The following is a 25,889-nucleotide window of genomic DNA, read 5'->3' as shown; positions in this document are numbered from 1 at the left end:
TGACGGCTTCTGATGCTCAGCCTTGACTTGCGCACAAGTCAAACATTTGGCCACATACTCGGCCACGGACTTTTTCAAACCAATCCACCAGTAGTTTGACTTCAAATCCTGGTACATCTTATCTGCTCCAGGATGAACTGAATATTTAGAGCTGTGGGCCTCCTGGAGGATAACATCTCGAAGTCCTCCATATACTGGAACCCATATTCGTCCGTTTAGGCGTAGCATTCCATCTTTGTCGTGGGATAACTGCTCCTCAGTTACTCCCAACTTTTCTGCAGGATAGTTAGCTTCCAGCACAGCTTCCTTCTGTGCAGCTAACACCCTTTCATTCAAACTATTCCTTATCTCAATGCGCTTGGCATTGATTCTGATTGGCTTCACCCTTTCCTTTCTACTTAAGGCGTCGGCAACCACATTTGCCTTGCCTGGATGGTATCTTATCTCACAGTCATAGTCATTGAGAGTTTCCATCCATCGCCTTTGACGCATGTTCAATTCCTTCTGATTGAACAGATGCTGAAGACTCTTGTGATCCGAATAAATTATGCACTTGGTTCCATACAAGTAATGTCTCCATAGCTTCAATGCAAATACAACCGCACCCAATTCCAAATCGTGGGTGGTGTAGTTCTTCTCGTGCACCTTGAGCTGTCGAGAAGCGTAGGCAATGACTTTGCCTTTCTGCATGAGTACACAACCCATGCCAGTATGTGATGCATCACAATACACCACAAATTCCTCTATACCATCGGGCAATGTCAACACTGGCGCATTGCTCAACTTCTGCTTCAGAATGTGATTCCTGCTGCTTAGGGCCCCAATCAAACTTAATCTTCTTACGGGTTAATGAGGTTAGGGGCGCAGCAATCCTAGAAAAATTCTCGATGAATCTCCTATAATATCCTGCCAATCCGAGGAAACTGCGAATCTCGGTAGGAGTCTTCGGCTCCTGCCAATTCATGACTGCCTCTACTTTAGCGGGATCTACTTGGATACCGCGCTCGCTTACAACATGTCCAAGGAATTGGACTTCTCGAAGCCAAAATTCACACTTCGAGAATTTGGCATAAAGCTTCTCTTGATACAGAAGTTTGAGAATACAACGAAGGTGTTTCTCATGGTCAGCTTGGCTCTTCGAGTAGATAAGGATGTCGTCAATAAAGACGATAACGAACTTATCTAAATAGGGTTTGCAGACGCGATTCATGAGATCCATGAACGCGGCTGGTGCGTTAGTGAGCCCAAACGGCATCACTAGGAACTCGTAATGTCCATAACGAGTCCTAAACGCGGTCTTGTGTACGTCTTCCTCCTTGACCTTCAACTGATGATAACCTGACCTCAGGTCAATCTTGGAGAAATAGCGTGCTCCTTGCAACTGGTCGAACAGATCGTCGATCCTGGGTAACGGATACCGATTCTTGATAGTGACCTTGTTAAGCTCACGGTAATCGATGCACAGACGCATCGAACCATCCTTCTTCTTAACGAATAAGATTGGCGCTCCCCAAGGAGATGAGCTAGGTCTAATAAAACCTTTGGCTAAAAGCTCATCCAACTGCGTCCTCAACTCCTTCATCTCCGTTGGTGCCAATCTGTATGGTGCTCTTGCTACAGGTGCTGCACCTGGAATGATATCTATCCGAAACTCTACTTGTCTATCCGGTGGCAATCCGGGTAGTTCTTCAGGGAATACTTCAGGATATTCCGAGATAACAGGAATATCTTCAATCTTCGGCTTCGGCTCATCTATGGTAACTTGTGCCATATAAATGACACATCCCTTCTGCATGCATCTGGATGCCTTGAGCATGGACACTTGCTCCGGCAATCCATGCTGGGTATCTCCTTGAATAGTAAGTGACTCACCAGACGGAGTCTTAACTATTACTTGCTTTCTATTGCACAGAATCTGGGCTTGGTTACTCGACAACCAATCCATGCCTATTACTATGTCGAATCCAGCTAGCTTAAAGGGAAGCAAGGATAACGGGAAAGAATGATTCCTAATGGATATAACACATCCATCTAGAACAGTCGAGGCGGTTTCTAAGGTTCCATCGGCTAATTCCACCTCATATTTCACACTTAAGGTTTTAACAGGAAGGTTCAACAGTTTACAAAACTTATCGTCTACAAACGACTTATCGGCTCCTGAATCAAACAAGACTCTAGCAAAAACATCATTTACAAGAAACGTACCGGTAATGACGTTATCATCAAGGACTGCTTCCTTTGCGTCCATCATGAAGACTCTCGCATTAGTCTTCTTTCCTTCCTCGGCCTTCTTTGCAAATTTTGGGCAGTTGGGCCGAATGTGCCCCTTCTCGTTGCAACCAAAACACGTTGCATCCTTCATCTTCTTGCAATCCACAGCCTTATGATCTGTGGACTTGCAGATCCCGCAACGTTTCTCGAAAGACTGGGATTTCGTTTCCAATCGACACCTCCCAAAGTGGTGCCTCCTGCAGATCTTGCATTTGGGTTTCTCACCCGACTGATGATCATTCTTCCTAGACCCCGACCCTTTCCTGTGGTCGTTGTTCCCTCTATGTCGCTTTTCAGATCTTCGTGAGGTGTCATCCTCACGTTTCCGTTTGTTCTCCTCAGAGCTCTTCATGGCTCTCAATCTAACCACGTCTTGAGTGAGGGAGAGGGATAGATCCGCTACGGATCTAAATGTAGTAGGTCTTGAAGCTTTGACGCTGGCTTTAATCTCCGGTGCCAGACCCCCAATGAATCGAGCAATCCTACGCCGCTCCGGGGTCACCAAGTAAGGCACTAAACGAGACAGCGTGTTGAACGTAGTAAGATACGCTTGACAATCTAGGTTCTTCATGACTAAGGATACAAAATCCGATTCAATTCGCTCGACCTCGTGCTGCGGACAGAAGTTCTCTTTAATCAGGGCCACAAACTGTTCCCATGACAAACCGTACAGTGTGGCCTTACCGGCAGCTTGTAGGAGTGACTTCCACCATGCTAACGCATCTCCTTTGAATGACTGGGACACGTACTTCACGACGTCCCTATCAGCACACCCGCTGATATCAACTACAGTGTCCATCTCGTCAATCCACGTCATGCAGTCGACGGCTCCTTTTTCCCCAGTGAAATCTCTGGGCTTGCAAGATACAAAATACTTGTATGTACAGGACCTGCTGTACGTGTCATGTTTCAGCTTAATCTCTTGCTTTGGGACGCTGCTGTGGTTGGAGGAATGATTATCATCCTCAGCTTTCTTCGGCTCACTCTTTTTAGACGGCGGCTTACTATGAGCCCCAGAATGAGTCTTAGCCTTGACATGCGTCACTGAGCGGGTTCTACTCTGAGTACCACTAGATTCTTTGAACTGCCTATCCATAGCCTTGGCGACAGCATTATCTATCAGTGCTTGCAATTCTGCACCGGTAACGTGAATCTTTGCATTATCTGAGCGTTCCCCAGAATGACTGTTGGTTTCTTCCGATTTGGCCATCGTAGCTTTAAGCTACAATAAAGGACAAGGTCTTATTTAGAACCTAACAGTATTATCGTCCTAGACGATTTATTAACCATGGTATCAAGAACCTTAGCAGTTAATTTAATAAATTTCATTCAGGCTCTTAATAGCAATCAAGGAATGAAAATATATATATTGGCACCATAGGCCTAGTCACAAGGACAATCACTAAATTATAAATTTAGATTTTTATAGGATTATAAATTGTATAATTAAACAAATAATCCTTTACTAGACAGAGAGTCATAAGCCACAACTGTCATTATATAACATAGTTATAACCCGTAGGTATCAAGCCATTAATAGACTTGTATACAGATATAATCTGTAGATATTTCTTTACTAGGCAGGGAGTTATAAACCACAACTGCCACTATATGACATAGTCATAACCCGAAGGTATCAAGTCATTAATAGACTTGTATACAGATAAAAATCTGTAGATAATTTATTAAAAAGGGTGACATGTGTGATTTTACGAATCACGCTTAGTCAAGAATGTTAACATGTTCTCAGATGTTAACAGGGAGTTGAATCTTTTCAACCAGGTTTTACCATCAGGGCCAGGCCTGTTAATAAGGCATTCGGGCTAGGTTATACCTTACTAAGATTCTTATAAAATGGCAAATCAAATAAAAATTGATATTTTCCATTATTTTAATATTATTCATGCATATAAATAAAATGATAAATTCAAACTAACCATTTCAAATCTCTAATAAAATACCAGTACATAATTGCCCTAAACGGGACTTTGAAATAACATGGATAACATGAATAACAGGCCCGCGCAGGGGCTAAACAAGTAACAACAATAACAAAACAAAATAAAGCAAACCCACGCAGGGGTCAACAGAATAGCATACCCACGCAGGGGTAGAATAAGATAGATATACCCACGTAGGGGTAGAGTACTGGAATAAATGTCCACGCAGGGACATGAGTACATGAAATGATAATCGAAGGATTCAACGATCCTTCTTGCTCTTACCCTTGAGCAAATCGAATACCTTCTGGAACATGCCACGGTTGTGACGGCGATCATTTTGCATCTCCCGTCGCATGCTATCAATCCCATGCAGGATCTCCTGAACCTGCGGCGGTGACATCATAGGCGCCGGTGGCGGTGGCTGGTAGTGCTGCGGCTGCGGCGGCTGGTACGGCTGCGGCTGCGGTGGCTGCTGGTAACCCGGAGGGTAACCAAAAGTAGACTGCCCAGCAGTCCAAGTGTCTCCCAATGGACCGCTAGGAGGGAGTGAGCTGTAGTTCACAGCTTGCCAATAAGGGTCTCCCGTGTAATCATAACCCTGAGGGAATACATGCTCGAACGGGTTGAACTGAGCGGCACTAGCATAAGCCGGAATCGGCTCTCCAAAATTCTGCGGCGGCAGAGGCGGGATCGGAACAGAAGTAACCTCCGATACGGGATGCTGAGACTCCCCTGTCTCGGACTCCCCGGGAAGAGACGTGTAGCGGCTGCTACTAACACGTGGAGGGGTGCCTATGCGAATCCCTCCGCGCGTAGACATGCGCGCGTTCCTCCTCGGTCTCTGAGGTGGAGGAGGTAAAACTGGCGGCGGCGGTGGTGACGGAGTGATCACGTCACGCCACAGGGCCTCAGATAGGTCCTGCGGTAGAGGCGGCTGCTGCTGGAGCTGCTGCTGCTGCGAGTGGTGCTGCGAGTGCACCGGCGAACCATGGAGCGATTGGAGCATCGGAGTACCATGGAGTGATTGAAGCATCGGAGAGTTGTGGCTAGGGGTGAAGTACCAATCATGCTGCTTAAACCTCTCCTGAAAGCTGTCCCCACCATTATAGGGTGATCCCCTAAATGGCGACCCATCCGATATCTCAATCGGATGGTTAGGCGTACCTGATGGTGGTAGCGACGGGTCCGTATCCTCGTCTACGTCCATCTCGTGCTCTCCCTGAAAATGGTCCTCCGGCCCGAGTGGGTTGTGGCCCACTGGCTCCTCCACATAAGCATTAGGGTTATATAAACCCTGGTAGGCTGGCGCTGGATACTGCTGCGGTGACTGGTGCAATGGTATGTACGATCCATGCGAACCATGGGGCCCGTTCTCCGAGTGGGGCCCAAACGAGTGGGGTAAAGACGGTGAAGTGCTGGCGGACACCGAGTGTCTAGCAGGCTCGGCGAAAGACCTCCAAAGGTCGTTGGCGGCTGTGTTGTGCGTGGCGGATGGTGCTCGCCTATGTGAGGGCCCTGCCTCATGGTCATGGGTAGTAGCAAATCCTCCTCGACCTCTCATTCGTGGCGGCATAGTGATCCTGTCAAAAGTCAAACAAGTTGCACAACAAAATATATAAGACAATGCGATAATAAATAAAAATAAATTAAACGAAATGTCGAACATTTCCTAAGTTCTTTGTCTAGACTCGAAAATCGAGGAATGTGCAATTGTGTAACTGAGATTAAACACAAAAGATTAGTGTTTAATTCACTCAGCGTTGGCTCTGATACCAACCTGTCACACCCCGATTTCCACGTGTCACCGGTGGGCCCGGTGTGGGGTACAGTGACGTAGTTGGCATCGTCATAGACAATCAACACAATATAATAATGCACAGCGGAAGCAGAATAGAAACATTTCAACTTTTAAATAAAGCGTAATAATAATATCACAGTAGTTGAAATGGATCCACAGGCGGATCAAATAAAAATAGAAATAAATAGTTCAACAGATAATTGTCATCCGAGTTTGCGAGACTATTGTGGACGCTCTCTAGGAAACAGCCAGCCTATTTCCGTATAGTACCTGCACTTAATCTTTTGGGAAAAATACGTCAGTTTACACTGGTAAATACAAATCGACTGACTCATTTTGAAAATGATTGAAAATTGATTTAAATGCACAAGGCATAAATATTTTTTTTTTATTAACTTGGGATAATTATATCATATAAACTTGTGAACGAATTACATGCACTTATATCGCTGGTGGCCCGGGATCTACTGTCCGGGCTAGAGATTTAATTGACACACCACATTAAAGAGTTATACACGACGGGTGTACGCCTACACCCCGTGCTCTGGTCGTGGCCATCTCGTAAGATAATGCCAAGGATATCCGGGACACGGTCAATAACCCCCCAAAGCCTTTAAGTAAGACAAAACTGTTTAAACGAAGTCGCACAAGCTATTCAAGACTGTACACCTATAAGGCGCATGACTTGTGCGCCCGATCAAGCGGTATTTTAAATACCGTACCCCAAGCCCGTATAGGGAAAATAAGTCAAAATGTATTTACCTGAGCAAGTATAAGTCACAAATGATAAGTGGTGGTAGCTTTTACCGGGCTTCCTAATCTGGAACAAAGGTTTATAATTAACCTATTAGATTCCTAACGGCCTTTTATTTAAGCTTAAGCTTTGACCGGTTAGTTTTAAGAATGATACGGCTTACGCACGATTAAGCGAAAGACCGGATAGAATGTGATTTAGACCCGACAAGTTTGAATACTTGTATAATATGGGTATACTAAATACATTCTGGATTTTGAGATAAAAATGATAATGTTTGACCCGTCTCGGTCAATTTACGCAAACTAGTTACGTAAACCGAACCGAACGCGAAAAGGGCGGTACGGGTAGACCAAAGATTCAAATGCAAGTTCCCTGATGTAATATGCTTAAAATATGATATTATATCAGTAAGTTATGTTCTATATTGCCCGGAATAATTTTAAACCCAATTTATGCCTTAGAATGGCATTTTGGTCATTTAAAAGATAATAAAAGGGTAAAATTAGGAATCTGACTTTCGGGTCTGGTTCATACAGTAAATATACTAAATATAACATATTATATCAGTAGGGTATGACCCATATATCAAATTTATCATTTAAAACCAAACCATGCACCGTAGGGGCATTTTAGTAAATTCACAAGGGCTAAAAACGCCAAAACTGGAAGTCTGAGTTTATATACTTATACTTACTGTTATTATATGAAAATATGTAAGTTACATCAGTAGGTATAGGTCTTATATGTTTAAAACGAGTATAACGCTCACTATGCGCTTAAAACGCTAAATATGCGATTTAAGGGCGTTTTCGGGTTTTCAAATTAAATCTGAGATTTTTATATTTCCAAAATACTTAAAATAATTTATTCATCATATAAAATCAGTAGAAAAAGGTTTCGGGTCAAAAGGAGGTGTAAAACTCATTTTATGGCTAAAACGGTCAAAACCGACATAAGCCGAAATGACTAGGTGATCTAGGATCCGTTCAGCCAAAAATTAATTAAAAATCATCAAAATTCCCAGAATATTATATTACATCTGTTGGTAAAAAGTTTTGTACCAAAACGTGGCCAGAAACGGGTTCTATGCAAAAAGGACCGTTTATGTAAATTTATAATATAGTTTTACGCTAATGGCCATAACTCACAATCTGGACCACCAACTGATCCGAAATTTTCGGTGCAAGTTTATATAATAAAAATAAAGATCTCTACTCTTTTACTTTTCCAAAAATCCCGTTTTAAATCAAAAAGGGCAAAATAGTCAACTTTATGCATAAACCGGAAACATGCATTCGAATAGGCTAAGCATAGACTTAATCAAAGAAAATTCCAGAAAGTTTAACTAAAATAAAAATAGTCAAAAAATACTATCCAATACAGATCTCGAACATGCATGTACGAATCCGAATCGATAGTCTACGAAATAATCGTTTTACAAGACTTTCGGTTCCGATTCGTGGCTATACTATAGATCGTCGAGTTGATGATGATTAAAACACATTCTTATATGTATTACAAGTTATTTTTAATGATCAATTAGGTTGCATGTCATCTATATCATTAATCATGTCATTTTTCACAAAAATCGTTTATGTTGACTTTTTAGAAATAGGTTTGACTCGACATTTAGCATGCATGTAGTGGGAATCAGTTAGTACCCTTTAGAGGGTTTGTTTCCCACATAAATACCAATCTATAACAAGTTTCAATTCGAGAAATGACTGAAAGAAATCCGTTTAATCAGAAAGTCAAAGGTTATGAACACCCAGTTTGACTTTTACTAATAATCAAAGCAAAAACGGATTAAAGAACGAATTGAAGGCTTACAAGAGTCCTATGGGTGTTTAGTGACCACTAGGAGTCGGCCTTGTTGATTAGATTTCCTCCAGAAAGCTGTCTTGAAGTTCTTGATAGAGAGAGCACTTGGTTACTATGAAAAATGATCAAGAAATGTGATCAAGACCTGATTTAAAGCCAAAATTTCGAGGTTCCTGTAGTAGTAGCCATGCAAGACATGTCATTGGTGCATTTGGAGGCGAAACCAGCTGTTAGGCACCCAAAATCGGACTCAAATAACCCATTTTCGAAGTTCTGCACGCTGGGCAACCCACGCGGCCCGCTTGGTCTTTCCCAGGCGGGTCGCCTGACCCCTGGTTCAGCCAAACAACTTTCAATTGTTGACAGCTTTGACCCCTGAACTTGTACGTGATGTTTCGGCTATTTTTCTCGACCCGTAAACCCCCAAACTTGGTTTTTAAGAACCTTAGGACTTTTACCAACATGGTAATGCTCTCGGATAACTTTGCGCTCAACCGAAAAGCCCTGAATTCGACGTTGACGCTTTTAGTCCCTTAAGTACGGTTTTGGCCATAACTTTCTCATACGTTGACGAAACTTCATGAAATTTTTACCACATATTCTAGTGAGTATATTTTAGCTATACAAAGCTTCGGGTCTGCCAAAAGTTCACTCAGAGGTATAAATTAAACATGTTGACACTTTTGGCCCCTATAGTTTACAATACTTCACTTTTGTGCAATTTCCGCGTCGTATGATCCATGAACCATCCGTTTAAGGTTATAAACATTATGTAGGGTTATCATAGAGCCTATTTATCCATTGTTGACACTTTGGACCCTTACGTTCCATAGTTTTCACTGTTTGTCACTTTTAGTCCCTCTAAAGTATGTTTTCACATAACGGAACCTTATGACACGTGTCAAGACATTATTGGACGAATTTTTTTCGAGATGTTACAATTAGCAAAATCACTAGCATGCAACCCTAGTTGTCAAAGAAAACATAACAATCAAAATCATGGCAACTAACAAAGATGAACACTAACCAGGTTAGGAAGGTAAAACAAGAGTTGATCCGAGTAAGAAAACTTCGAGAAGAGGGGATGGGGCTGCCGTCGGCTTCGAGAGGGAGGGAGAGAGAGATTTAGGGTTTGGTGTGTTTTGTGAATTATGAGAAACAAAACTCCCATAATGGGTAGGTGTATGCGCACAAGGGGAGTGGGCCGAACCCATTCTTTGGGCTGCCCTCTCGGTCTCGAGTTCCCCCGAGAGTGAGTCGAGAGAGAGGTGTGTGAAGGCGTGCGGCCCAAAGGACTTGTGAAGTTTATTATGCATACATACTCATAACACATATTCACATAACATAATAACACATATCTCATTAATCATCATAGTTCACATATCACATAGAGTCCACATACGTTACATTAAACACAAAGATGGGTTCTGAAGTACGAGTTGTCACAGCTTCACCCCTGCAGTGGCATACTTACAACACTAACCTCACTGGTTTTATCCCCAAACATTGGAATCCAAAGCTTACCCACATGTATTTTTCCAACAATAAGCTCAATGGAACAATACCCACTTCATTAACTCTGTTAGAAAGCTTAAAGTTTCTTAATTTATCTTCAAATCAGTTAACTGGAGAAATACCCACTTCATTTGCTGATTTGATCTCTCTCCAAAACCTATCTTTATCTTCAAATTCTCGATCAGGGTTAATACCCAGATCCATTCCCACCATTCCAAAATTAACCCATTTGGACCTGAGTTCAAATCAGTTCAATGGGACCATCCCCAGATCCATATCTGAAATGAAGAGTTTGAAGTACTTAAATCTTGTACATAACAATTTTCATGGAGTTATGCCTTTTAATGCATCATTTATTAGTAAGCTGGATGTGTTCAAGATTAGTGGGAATGATAATTTGTGTTATAATCATTCTATTGTTTAAAAAAAATAAAGCTTGGGATTGCTGCTAGTGATAAGCATGGGCTTTCTATCGTGGTGTTTTTTATTATTTTCTTGGTTATATTGTCTAAATGTGGTGGTAGATGTTGTTGTTGCTGTTAGATTAGTTATTAGATTGAAGATGCAGGGGAATGTTATAGAGAGAGAGAGAAAGTGTGTAAGAATTAAATAGGGAAATTAATAAGTTTGAGTGGGAAAAGACTAAAATACTCCACATGTGAGGGGCATGTGACCAGGATTTAACGGTTAAATTGGATGGCGTTAGGGGCGGGAAGTGAAATAGAGATAAGTTTCATAGATCAGGGAGTAAAATGACTATTTTGAAAGGTTTGGGGCAAAACCGTTAAAGTGACCAAACCACAGGGAGCAAAACGGAAGTTTACTCTTAACTTTTAAGGGTATTAGTTATTTTGGCGGTCCTCATGATGTGGTTGGATTGTCAAAGTTTTAGCGATGTTGTGACGGCGACGTTGAACAGATGTACGGATTTTGGCGGTCCTCCTGATGTTGTTTTAATTAAGAAACTGGCCCCTCCTAGAACGAAAATAAAAGAGTGGAGGGACGCGATATTAAAAAAGAGTTCCGAGGAAGTGAAGCAGGCTCATTATGATTTGGAATACATCGAGTCGATTATGGAGTCAAGAGACTTGGGTGAGGAAGAGGAATGGATTTTATTGGAAAGCAAAAAAGTCTTAAAGAATGAAGAGGAACGGAAAAATAAGGATTTAAGACAAAGATCTAGGCTGAGATGGGCTAAAGATGGAGACGAAAACTCTAAGTTTTTTCACCCCGTGGTGAATTGCAAGAAAGCCAGTAACATTATTCACGGGCTGAACTTGGAAGGGGAGTGGGTGTCTAAGCCGGCCTTGGTGAAAAAAGAAGTTTTTAGGTTCTTTAAAAATAAATTCGGTGAGCACCACAAGGAGCGGCCTCGGGTGATTTGTTCGAATATTAGTCGTATCTCGGCCGATGAGGCTTCGATTTTGGTGGCGAGTTTTTCACGTCAGGAGATTAAGGAAGTGATTTGCGAATGTGGAAATGACCGGGCCCCGGGTCCTGATGGATTTAATTTCAGGTTTGTCAAGCGTTATTGGAATTTATTAGAAGAGGATTTTGTTAAAATTATGTCCGCTTTCCATGATTCGGGTGAAATTAGCATGGGATGTGGTTCTTCGTTTGTTGCTCTTATCCCAAAAGTCAAAGATCCGCTCATTTTGAAGGATTACCATCCTATTAGTTTGGTGGGGATTATTAACAAAGTGATCTCTAAGATTTTGGCCAACCGGCTAAAGAGGGTGCTGGACTCTGTTATCTCTCCTTCCCAGTCAGCTTTTCTTCGTGGTAGATATATTTTGGGCGGTCCGCTTGTCGTCAACGAAATTCATAATTGGATCAAGAAGAATAACAAAAAGGCTTTTTTTCTTAAGATTGACTTCGACAAAGCTTATGACAATGTTAACTAGAATTTTGTCATAGACATTCTTGCTCAAATGGGTTTTCCCAATAGATGGTGTAGGTGGATTAAAGGAATTATTTCGTTGGCTAGGGCGTCTGTCCTGGTTAACGGGGAGCCCACTTTCGAATTCAAATGTGAGAAAGGTATGCGACAAGGGGACCCTATCTCTCCCTTCCTTTTTGTCATAGTTATGGAAGCCCTTGCGTGTATGATTAGAAAAGCTACAGAATTGGGGATAGTGAAAGGTGTCGTTCTTCCTAACGACGGCCCGATGGTTTCACATCTTTTTTACGCTGATGACGCGATTATCATGGGGGAATGGAGTAGGGAAAATATTCTTAATATGGTCAGGTTCTCAGGTGTTTTCATGCGTGCTCGGGTCTTCAGATTAGCTTTGGTAAATCGAGTTTGTTTGGGTTGGGGACAGATTTTGGGGAAATTGAAGATATGGCGGGCCTTGTTGGTTGTAAAGCGGATAGATTTACTTTCAAGTATCTTGGTCTCACCGTTGGGGCAAATATGAATCGTATAAAAAATTGGAGACCGGTCTTTGATATTTTTGAGAAACGGCTATCGTTATGGAAAGCGAATTTCCTGTCCTTGGGTGGTAGGCTCACGTTGATTAGATATGTTCTGGAGAGTCTCCCCACTTATTACTTCTCTTTGTATCGGGCCCCCATCAAAGTGATTGAGGACTTGGAAGGTATAATCAGGAGATTCTTATGGGCAGGTTCTTCGATTGAGAAAAAAATTCACTGGGTCGCTTGGGATAGGGTAGCGTCTCCGATAAAGTCGGGAGGCCTCGGGTTGCATAAACTGAAAGATATCAACACGGCTTTACTGGCAAAATGGGGTTGGAGATTTAAAACCGAGAGAGATAGCATTTGGGTGGGAGTGGTAAATGCCTTACATGTTGGTGGGTATGACTGGGAGTTTGTCCCATTGAAGAAGTCTCTAGGAGACATTTGGAAGAGCATTGTGACGACGATCACAAGACCCTTTCTTGACGGTCTTTCTATATGCAAACTCTTTAAAGGGGTGGTTGGTAAAGGTGATAACATCTTGTTTTGGCAGGATCCTTGGCTTTTTGAAGTTCCTTTGAAGTCCAAATTTCCTTCTCTGTTCAAGCTCGAGTTGGTCTTGCAGTGTTCGGGATAGAATCGAGGGGGATCGACTTTGGCATTGGAAACATGACCCGGTCAGTACTTTGGAAAGAAATGAGTGGGTGTCGCTTAGTTCCACTCTTAATTCGGTGAAGCTTTCTCCAAATTCCGACAGATGGGAATGGGTGGGCAGAGGGGCGGATAGCTTCTCGGTTGCGGCTGTGAAGAGTATTATTGTTTCTAGTTCGGATTTTAGTGGTCGTTATGTGATCGATTGGTGTAAGTGGATCCCGATTAAATGTAATATTCTGATGTGGCGAGCGGAAATGGATAGGATTCCGTTGGTGGAGGCTTTGAGCAGGAGAGGTGTTTTGGTTCTTGTGTAGTTTCTGTGATTCTGGTTCGGATTCGGTTGATCATATTTTCACGGCTTGTCCGTTGGCTATTAGCGTGTGGGAGAAAATTACGTTATGGTGCAGGATCAAGAATTTCTATGTCTTCTCGATCCGTGATCTGGCGGAGCTGCATAAGTTTGGGAATAGAGGAGCATCGGAGAGAGAGGCTTTAAAAGGAATTATCTATTCAGCTTGTAGGTTCTTATGGTTGGCTAGGAATAACTTGAGATTCAATGGCAAAAGAAACGGTGTTGAAGATATTTTTAGCGAAGTTAGAGCGGCTAGTTTTTTTAAACATAGGGCTAAGAAAGGTTTTTCTGAATGGGGGGATTGGTGTAAATTTGTAAATATGTAGTTGTGACAACCCGTACTTTCAAGTAAACATCATTTCCTTACTCTGTTTCGCGATTGGCGATCATGTTTGTTTTATATATATATTTATTAATAATAATAACAATTATAATGAAAATAACAATACTTGGGATAATTTTAGGGTAATTTGAATATTCTGAATAGTTGAGGGGTACTAATGAAAGTTAGAAAGTTAAAAAAAAACTATATTTAATTATTAGTTACCCAACCCAATCGTTCCCCCCACACTTAATCTGCTTATACATTCCCTTATAGTCCAAGATCTGGCCCAGTTCTTTGTCCTCCCTTCCTGTTTTGCGACATCCTAAATTGGATGGGCTTGAGCCCATCTCGGTTGTAACCTGAACCGCCCCAAACAACTCAACTATATGAATACGTATTATGGATTTTAATTAGATTAAAATTAAATCGCAAGAAAGGAACCCTATATCCCCTACGTACGCACGACAGCAGGAGACACCCCCCCTTCATCGTTGTCGAAGTCTCTCCCTCTTAGAATCAACCTTCGTGTCTAGCGTACATCAATCTTTGGGTTAGTTCTGTTATATTTAATCAATTCTTGATTCATGTTGTCTATCTTTATGTGGATAAGTATGTAGTTATTCAATCCGTGATAAACATGTGCATGTTGTATGATTGATGTTGTAACAAATTATAAGAAAACAGTAACATGGGGAACTCATCGTACGTTTCGTTGACTGCTTGCTGATTGTCGGGTTATGTAATCGAATGGCATGTAATTGCATATATTGTGTTGGGTATTATCTAAAGATAGTTGTGAGTGGACCAAACAGGAGTGGCTGGACATATTGAAGTATGTTCTTATGATGAGGAACTTGATGTATAATGATGATTTATATGAATTAATACGTTGTTAACAATCTGATTAGTGCCCTAAGACTTATATTAAAATGGTTAGTAAATCTAATAATAATCTGATGAGGAGAACAAGGTATCATGTAGTCGATCCTGACATCTCTATGTTCGGGATATATATATGTATATATGTTGGTGATGCCTTATGCATGACAACTGGTGTGGGTAAATGTTGAATTTAGGTTCGGGTAGTCAAGGGTGTAGGACAGGATCGAATGGATATGCACCAAGAATGATAATTAGTTTCTTTTTGGACTTTGGGCCCAACAACTATCATGTTAGTTTGTGTTGATTAGGTCTAGACATAACTGGGTCAATGTAAACGAATCAATTCATAATTTATATAGGCTGACTCTAGTTGATTAAATTAAATTGAGATAACCTAGTAATGTTTTCTGGTGGAATTCACTAATGGGCCGCACATGTCTAGATAAGTATTGGGCCACACAATTAAAAGGGGGTTATGTGTTGGATCTCGGGTAGGTTTAGTCACATAGGTCTGGGCCTATTTGGGTCGCGGGGCCTGCTGGGTATCCGCAGGGTCTCGAGCCAGCTGGGTTGTACATGATTGGGCCGTGTGACCGGTTGGGCCCGAGCGGCTTCATCTAAATAGTTGCATGTTGTTTAAGTGTTGTTCGTTTAAGCGTAGTTTGCTAAACTGTTGTTGTTTGTTACATGAGTTACCAAAATGCATAGTGAATGTTATGTGCTAAACGTTGAATGTGATCCTAACTGTTGTCAATAATTGGAATAGGACACACTTGATTAAGTACGAACAAAGTAATTAACATACCGAGCACTCTAAGGTGAGTTCATTACTTTTGAGCATGCGTCCCGGTGGTTGGGACAGTCAGTGGGTATCCCGGGAAGGGATAAGTCTTTTGGGTAAAAACGGGAATGTTGGATAATATACTCTTCCTATCACCTTTAAAGTCCCTCCGTGTTGTTTGGTTACCGAGGAGGTAACATGGTATTAGTTAGTAGCGCTACTTAGGTTTGGCAACCTCACCCCGTACCTGGGAGGACGGGTGTTGAACTAATGACCTAGTCATGACCAATGCTATGATAGGAGCATTGGAGAAAGGGCAAAATAATCAGAAGCCGTCTTGTATCGGGGTATTATCAACATTGTTTTCAACATTACTTTCGGATTTAAATTCGATGGATTAACTAAACACTTGGTAACCAACGTTTTTGTAAAATTATGAACTCTCCAGCGTTGTCTGATACACTTGTTGCATGCTCGCAGGTCGTTGGATTATATGGACTTGGAACTTGCTGTCTGAAGTAGCTGGAGTGGTCATGGGTCGTGTTGATTGGATACGAATGATGGGTTTATTGATTACATACATTTAATTTGAAACAGTTAAACTATGATTACTTTTATTTGCTTCCGCTGAACATGTTGGTTTTCATTTAAACTTATTGACGGTACTTTTCAGTAATAATTGATGATTTTATTTAACAACTTGTGATTGGTTCAATATGATTAGTGGCTCGTTATTGGTTTGTCACACGCATAATAGGGTTTTCCCATGGGTGGTATTTTGGGGGTGTGACAGTTTGGTATCAGAGCCACTGGTTATAGTGAACTTGGTTTTAAAACGTTTTTTTTTATAAAACCAGACTATAACCGAACAGTACCGAAATCGACCATGACACTCAGCTCCAGACTGCAAGGTTCGTTTCTCATTTACTATTGCATAGTATATCTAGTGTACACTTATGTATGCATTACACGTGAATGCACACTTGGCACAACAGTATGAGCCCTTATGTTACGAACCCCTGTTATGTGATCTGTTAGTGTGACACTACCCATTGACTAATGTGATTCTTGATCCTGTAAAACCTTTCGTTTGCTATTTGAATGTGGTGAACCATTTAGCGCAAGTTAAGAGGCACTGAGATAAGCATGCAAATCGCCTTATTATTATGGGTGCACACATAATAACAACGTGAGGTGCATGTGAGTCCTAGTGAGGCTTAACGAGTGTGAAAAGGGTTCCGCTCGACTAAATGGTGTTATGTTAGAACTCAGTAGTCTATAGAGGTCATAGTAACACTTGACTCCTACTCGAACTTGCATCTTAAGTCTTTCCTCTTCTTGTATAGAATCATGAGCGGACGAGGCCATGGACGCGGCCACATTGCTATGACTCAGGCCGAATTAACCAACTTGATCAACACTCGTGTAGCTGAAGCCCTAGCGGCTTACCAGGCTGGTACGATATGTGCCAATTACTTTCTATCCTTGTGTCGTATACTCGAATCTTACTTGTGCGTTGTACGTTCTTACGTTTTAGGTCAACCTGCGAATCAAAACAATCCACCTGCTCCACCTGCTTATACGTACAAGATGTTCATGGATTGTAAGCCACAGACCTTCAGTGGGACTGAAGGGGCTGTAGGACTCCTGCGATGGTTTGAAAAGGCAGAATTGGTATTCGCAATGTGTAATTGTCCTGCTGGGGACAGAGTGAAGTATGCTACGGGCACACTCGAGGATGGTACCCTGACATGGTGGAATTCCCAGGTTCAGATGTTGGGTATTGAGATGGCGAATGCCATTACTTGGGATGATTTCAAGGAGTTGATGCGAGAGGAGTATTGTCCTCGTGATGAGGTTCAGAAACTGGAGAACGAGTACTACAATCTGAAAATGGAGGGATCTGAGATTGAAGCATACACTAGGAGGTCTAATGATTTAGCAACTTTGTGCCCCAACATGTCTCGACCTCCACATCGGCGAATTGAGTTGTATCTCAAGGGCTTAGCACCAGCCGTTAAGGGGTACGTCACTGCTGCAAACCTAGACAATCTGCCCCGTATCGTCCGTTTGGCACATAAGATTACTGACCAGGAGGTCGAACGTGGCAACTTGCCGCCACATGTTTCTGGTACTACCTCGACTGCTACAGCTACCACACCTGCTAGTGATCCCAAGCGAAAATGGAACGATACTGACAAAGCAACCAGTGCCAGCCAATCTCAGAAAAGGGCAGACAACAGTATCCACCGTAGTTTCAGCCAGTCATCTTCTGTGAATCAGAATCAGAGCAACAATTCAAATCAGGGTTCTTACGCGGGAAAGCTACCAAAGTGTGATAAGTGTATGTTCCACCATCGCGGGCCATGCACCCGAGCATGTCATAGGTGCAACAAGGTGGGCCATATGGCTAAAGATTGTAGGGTCTGGCTCCCAAAGCCGCCGCAGCAGCCACAGCAACAGGAGAGGTAGCAGCCCCAACAGAATCAGGGAAATCAAAAGGGGTGCTTTCAGTGTGTTGATGAGGGTCATTTTAAAAGGGATTGCCCTCAGCTTAATCAGAATGCTGGCAACAACAATACTGGGAATGACAATAATGGGAACAATGGTGGGAACGGAGCAAGTGGAAGAGCATTTACTATTGGTGCTGGGGGAAGCTCGCAATGAAGGGCAATGTTGAGACCGGTACGTCTTCTTAGAATGATATTTTTGTTTCTGTTTTAGTCGACTCTAGTGCCGGTTGGAGTTATGTGTCTTTAGGGTTCAGTCGTCAGTTAGAACTGACTCCCACCCCTCTTGTAAAATAAGCATGTAGTAGAATTAGCTGATAGTACATCGATAGGAGCTTCTCATGTTCTTTTTGGTTGTAAACTTGATTTCATGGGTCAAGTGTTCGACATTGACCTACTTCCTGATACCCTTGTAAGTTTTGACGTGGTCGTTGACATGGATTTGGTTATCCATGCATCGAGCGGAAATTCTCTGTAAAGAGAAAATCGTGCGTATCCCTATCCCTATTGGGGAATCCTTATCAGTTCAAGATCATCGTAGTGGTGCCATTGTTGGCATCGTCTTAGTCATGAAAGCCCAGAAGTGTCTACTGAAGGACTACCCTGCTATTCTAGCTCTAGTCACCGATTCGCAACCTGAAGAAAGGAAGATCAAGGATCTTCCAGTTGTTCGTGAATTTTCTGACGTGTTTTTTGAAAGAGTTACTTGGTTTACGTCCACGTCGTCAGGTGGAATTTCAAATTGACCTTATGCAATTTCATATTCCTTCTGGGATACAGCGACCCTTTGGATTCGCTGGATACTATCGCAAATTCATCATAGGATTTTCGAATATGGCGCAACTTCAACCTCTTTAGCAAAGCGGGGAGCTGTGAGTTCTTGGGAAATAAAACCGGGGAACGTCTTTTCAACTTTTGAAACCCAACCCTGCAACGCACTGAGCATCACTTCCATCCGAGGGTACTGATGCTATGGCGGTATACCATGATGGTTCGAATCAGAGTCCCAGTTACACATCGATGCAACACAAGGAGGAGATGGCCACGTGGTGGACTTATAGGAAGAACTGCACGAGTCACGACCTACGGTGAAAGCCGGGGTCTTTGGATTTAAGTTGGAGGCATTACTTGGACGGTACCAAATGCATACCTAGACCGATCACAAGGGCCTCCCGTATACCCTTGTTTTAAAGGAACTAAGCATGTAACGACATCGCTGGATGGAGCTATTAGATGAATACGACCGTGAAACCTAGACGTGCACGAGCTTTGCCGCTCGCTATCCACTCTAACATACCTGATCAGACTCGCCTTGTTCAAACTGAAGAACTGAAGGAAGAGAGTTCTCCAGATTGACCCATGCGGGGCATGGGGAAGCAACCTTTGGCAGATCGGACGATATTTGCTACTTCATGGAACGAATATGAACCTCACTATACAGCAATATTACGGAGCTGGGGCAGGCGAAGCACACGGGACTCGATATCCTACTCATCGGAATTTGATAGGATGTATTACAACCTGAGGACCATGTGCGGGTGACCGGGCCTGAAGGCCCACATAGCAATGCATGAGAACGATGTTTGACTTGTGGGAAAGTTAAGGTGGGATATTAGCAACCAGAAACGCATATACAGAAATGGGAACAGACTGCTATGGATTTAATCACTGGTCTACTTACAACTCGAAACAGAAACATTATCACCTAGATGATCGTTGATGGACTCACGTTACCAGCACTGGTACTCGAAACTCTTGGGAAGGTTGTTTGAATCAGGAGTCGATTGGCGGCAACGCGTGACTGCTAGGAAAGCTGATAAACTTGGGAAACGCTGGAAGATCGCTGTAGGCACCTCGTATCATGTTGAGAGTCTCACCCTGGGAGGGTGTGGAATGCTTGGGAAGCATGGCGAGCTTAACTGACTTCACGATGGACCATTCAACAGTCTGGGAAGAATCGGTAGCGAAACCTACAAACTCGAGTTACCTGATGATTCGATAACATATGCGATGCCATTTATGTTTCGGATCTAAGGCAGTGGCTGTCTGATGAAACACGTGCGATACCTTTACTGGAGGAATTTATTGAACACATGGACCAGGAAGTCAAGGTTCGTTAACATAGTTGTATCACGATTGTTAGAGTTCGTTGGAACTCAAGACGTAGACTGGAGTTCACATGGGAGCATGAAGATCAGATGAAGCTCAAGTATCCTCAACTTTTTCCTGTTGATCAATCTAATTCTGGTACTACTGGTGAATTTCGTGACGAAATTTCTTTCAAGTTGGGGATGATGTGGTACCCGAGCAAAATCCGAAACAATCTTGATCTCTCACTTCACTCTTTCGTGCTTACTTGGCAAATTTCGGGACGAAATTTCTTTCAAGTTGGGGATGATGTGACAACCCGTACTTTCAAGTAAACATCATTTCCTTACTCTGTTTCGCGATTGGCGATCATGTTTGTTTTATATATATATTTATTAATAATAATAACAATTATAATGAAAATAACAATACTTGGGATAATTTTAGGGTAATTTGAATATTCTGAATAGTTGAGGGGTACTAATGAAAGTTAGAAAGTTAAAAAAAAAACTATATTTAATTATTAGTTACCCAACCCAATCGTTCCCCCCATACTTAATCTGCTTATACATTCCCTTATAGTCCAAGATCTGGCCCAGTTCTTTGTCCTCCCTTCCTGTTTTGCGACATCCTAAATTGGATGGGCTTGAGCCCATCTCGGTTGTAACCTGAACCGCCCCAAACAACTCAACTATATGAATACGTATTATGGATTTTAATTAGATTAAAATTAAATCGCAAGAAAGGAACCCTATATCCCCTACGTACGCACGACAGCAGGAGACACCCCCCCTTCATCGTTGTCGAAGTCTCTCCCTCTTAGAATCAACCTTCGTGTCTAGCGTACATCAATCTTTGGGTTAGTTCTGTTATATTTAATCAATTCTTGATTCATGTTGTCTATCTTTATGTGGATAAGTATGTAGTTATTCAATCCGTGATAAACATGTGCATGTTGTATGATTGATGTTGTAACAAATTATAAGAAAACAGTAACATGGGGAACTCATCGTACGTTTCGTTGACTGCTTGCTGATTGTCGGGTTATGTAATCGAATGGCATGTAATTGCATATATTGTGTTGGGTATTATCTAAAGATAGTTGTGAGTGGACCAAACAGGAGTGGCTGGACATATTGAAGTATGTTCTTATGATGAGGAACTTGATGTATAATGATGATTTATATGAATTAATACGTTGTTAACAATCTGATTAGTGCCCTAAGACTTATATTAAAATGGTTAGTAAATCTAATAATAATCTGATGAGGAGAACAAGGTATCATGTAGTCGATCCTGACATCTCTATGTTCGGGATATATATATGTATATATGTTGGTGATGTCTTATGCATGACAACTGGTGTGGGTAAATGTTGAATTTAGGTTCGGGTAGTCAAGGGTGTAGGACAGGATCGAATGGATATGCACCAAGAATGATAATTAGTTTCTTTTTGGACTTTGGGCCCAACAACTATCATGTTAGTTTGTGTTGATTAGGTCTAGACATAACTGGGTCAATGTAAACGAATCAATTCATAATTTATATAGGCTGACTCTAGTTGATTAAATTAAATTGAGATAACCTAGTAATGTTTTATGGTGGAATTCACTAATGGGCCGCACATGTCTAGATAAGTATTGGGCCACACAATTAAAAGGGGGTTATGTGTTGGATCTCGGGTAGGTTTAGTCACATAGGTCTGGGCCTATTTGGGCCGCGGGGCCTGCTGGGTATCCGCAGGGTCTCGAGCCAGCTGGGTTGTACATGATTGGGCCGTGTGACCGGTTGGGCCCGAGCGGCTTCATCTAAATAGTTGCATGTTGTTTAAGTGTTGTTCGTTTAAGCGTAGTTTGCTAAACTGTTGTTGTTTGTTACATGAGTTACCAAAATGCATAGTGAATGTTATGTGCTAAACGTTGAATGTGATCCTAACTGTTGTCAATAATTGGAATAGGACACACTTGATTAAGTACGAACAAAGTAATTAACATACCGAGCACTCTAAGGTGAGTTCATTACTTTTGAGCATGCGTCCCGGTGGTTGGGACAGTCAGTGGGTATCCCGGGAAGGGATAAGTCTTTTGGGTAAAAACGGGAATGTTGGATAATATACTCTTCCTATCACCTTTAAAGTCCCTCCGTGTTGTTTGGTTACCGAGGAGGTAACATGGTATTAGTTAGTAGCGCTACTTAGGTTTGGCAACCTCACCCCGTACCTGGGAGGACGGGTGTTGAACTAATGACCTAGTCATGACCAATGCTATGATAGGAGCATTGGAGAAAGGGCAAAATAATCAGAAGCCGTCTTGTATCGGGGTATTATCAACATTGTTTTCAACATTACTTTCGGATTTAAATTCAATGGATTAACTAAACACTTGGTAACCAACGTTTTTGTAAAATTATGAACTCTCCAGCGTTGTCTGTGTAAGACCCTAATACGTATTTGACTAAAAGTCGCAGCGGAAGTTCAAGCCATAAACTTTCTTTCATTATAAACACCTTAACTTATTTAAAAATTAACTTTAACATAACTCTTTCACATAAATCCATCATGTCGACTTATTTACTAAGTAAAAACATAGCTTATGTTTACTACATTATATACATCAACGTTCCCGTACAATCTCACTAGTGACTCGATCCTCGATCTCTGTTCCTTGATGATCCTCATGACTCGTACTACCTGCGCTCACCACATTAAATTCATAACATTAGTACGCATTATAAACATACAAGATTTATTCACGTTTACTTTTGTTCCGTTAATTCTTTACATCCCAGCTTTCCATCTGATCGTACATTCCGTGGTGAGACTTTCTCATTTTACCTGCGTTACACTTCGTTCACAAGGCACATTATTATTATCGTCAATACTCAATTTCATTGAATACATGCGTATATACTTTCATACATACTTACATATGTGCATCCGTTCACACATAACTACTTACAAACCCACGTACCTACATTCATACGTACGTTCCTACATACGTGCATACCTACATACATACATGCATACATGTCTACATACATACCTATTACATGCCTTCTCACAACCCTACATACGTGCACACACTTTCGTACATACTCACTTGGATATATATATACACATACACATACTTCCTACATACACACCTACATACATACATACATACATTCATTCATACATACCACTTATATTCACACATACATACATACATACCTTCATACGTATCTACTTAAGGAAATTCTTAATTTAGGATCCCACCTTTGGGTACCATATTACTACATATTCTTTAGGATCCCACCTTTGGGTACCATATTACTACATATTCTTTAGGATCCCACCTTTGGGTACCATATTACTACATATTCTTTAGGATCCCACCTTTGGGTACCATATTACTACATATTCTTTAGGATCCCACCTTTGGGTACCATATTACTACATATTCTTTAGGATCCCACCTTTGGGTACCATATTACTACATATTCTTTAGGATCCCACCTTTGGGTACCATATTACTACATATTCTTTAGGATCCCACCTTTGGGTACCATATTACTACATATTCTTTAGGATCCCACCTTTGGGTACCATATTACTACATATTCTTTAGGATCCCACCTTTGGGTACCATATTACTACATATTCTTTAGGATCCCACCTTTGGGTACCATATTACTACATATTCTTTAGTATCCCACCTTTGGGTACCATATTACTACATATTCTTTAGGATCCCACCTTTGGGCCCCCTACCCGTCGGCGACGCCCTCTAGTTTTTGCAGTTTTCTGCAGGTTCGTTTCGTCGTCCGTACGCACTAAAACGCACGTAACTTTTGAACCGTTTACCCGTTTGACCTCCCGTTTCTTCCTACATGCTTGTAAATTCACATTCTATCATATGAACATAAAATCTTACCTCCGGATTACGGAAATCCTTAACTTACATACATTCGACTTAACTATTATCTAACTATTTGACCCGTTAAGGGTATTCGCGCATTAATTGGTCTACGACTGACCAAACCATCATCCCCACTTCCATACCTGTCCAAAACATTACTCTAATCGAATAACTTGCTTCTAAACCACTTTTAAGTTCGTTTACCCCAAAATACCCATCATGGGCATTTTGGTCAACCTTAAACCCATCATTTACGACGAAAGACTTTAACACATATTTGACCTCAAACATCATATTTAATTCATTACAACACTTTATTACTTACTTGTACTACGAAGTGATTACGGAAATCACTTACCTCGTGCATCCATGTTCGTAACCGCTTCCTTGCCCCATTTCGACCCGTTAGCCTTTCATGCTTGGTCCATGCTAGTGTGGTTCCTATCCTTTCATGTCGTCATGCCATAATAATGTTAGTACTCATGCTTATTCATATTAATACACATTTTCCAGCTCTTATCTACATTGACTTTCACTAACACGCATACAACATAAATTGTCAACCACATTGTTCAGTTAGACAACCCAACGTAATTCATAACATCATCCTTTACTAGCATGGTCATATATTATATATTTAGTACACATTCACTTCTTGATTGAAATTAAGTGATTAATAAAAACACATGGGGAGCATCGCCCGTTCAAGCACAATGTACAAGCTTCTAATGCATAGTCTTGACCAACACATACATTCAACCCGAATTCTTGTATGAGTTCCATCTAAGGCACATTCCTCAAGTTAGTATACTACTAATTACATCATTATCATGTTTCATTCATATATGTCAAGCCATTTCATACAATCTCACATCCTAACTTCACCTAGACATTTCATCAAACACTTGGCGTGCGTACTACTAGCTATGCACAATGTACAACTAATTTATGCATGATCTTCCAAGTTCATACATAATTCATCAAATGAAACTAGAATAAACTAAATTACATACCATACTCAACCTATCTAGCAATAGTCCATTACATACAACATACACATTGATGATTCAAGCAAGGATTTGACATGGGTGAAACACCTATGTCATCATCTTCACCATAGAAGTGGGTTTCACTTCTAATCATCAAATTACTTAAAATCCTTCCCAACACAAGTTCTATTTGGTGATTCTAATACACAATCATGCTCAATTTCATATAAATTCACGGATTAATCATAACCCACTTCATACAACTTCACCAAATTACAAATTTCAACATACCTTATGTAGAGAACTCTTAGATGATCAAGAATCTAAGTCCATGCATCAGATTAGGGCTTATTTCCCCCTTCAATTTGAAGGTTTTCTTGAATTAGGGTTTCACCCCTTTCTTTCTTTTCTCCTGATCGATCTCACGCACACACACTCCTTGTGTGTGTGTGATTTTTGTTTTAATTAAATTCAGTTTCAAATTTGGCAAATCTAGTCCCTCAAGTTTATCATACCATCATAGTTGCCACAAGTTTCATTCCTTTACTTATTTTGTTAGGCTTTTAACTAAGTTTAATAACCTAGTTATTGTATTTCATTTAATTAACATGGCAACGTACCTACGTATTAATAATACGAGTTTTGGGGTGTTACAAGTCTACCCCCCTTAAAGAAGGTTTCGTCCCCGAAACCTTTCTCATTTCCATTAAACACAACTATTCTTTCACTTTGCCCCATACGACCTCTAGCCCATCTTAGTGACAATCTTCTGCTTTCAAGAACCCATCTCGGAGTTCTTATTGGTGTCACTTTCACTAATAGCGCTAGTTTTTAACCCATTTCATAGCTAATGGTTCCTTCCCCATTCTAATACTCGTATATCATGTAC

This window comes from Helianthus annuus, chromosome 16, assembly GCF_002127325.2.
Source record: "Helianthus annuus cultivar XRQ/B chromosome 16, HanXRQr2.0-SUNRISE, whole genome shotgun sequence".
In the NCBI taxonomy this organism is placed as follows: Eukaryota; Viridiplantae; Streptophyta; class Magnoliopsida; order Asterales; family Asteraceae; genus Helianthus; species Helianthus annuus.
Note: the sequence above shows the minus strand (reverse complement) of the source record.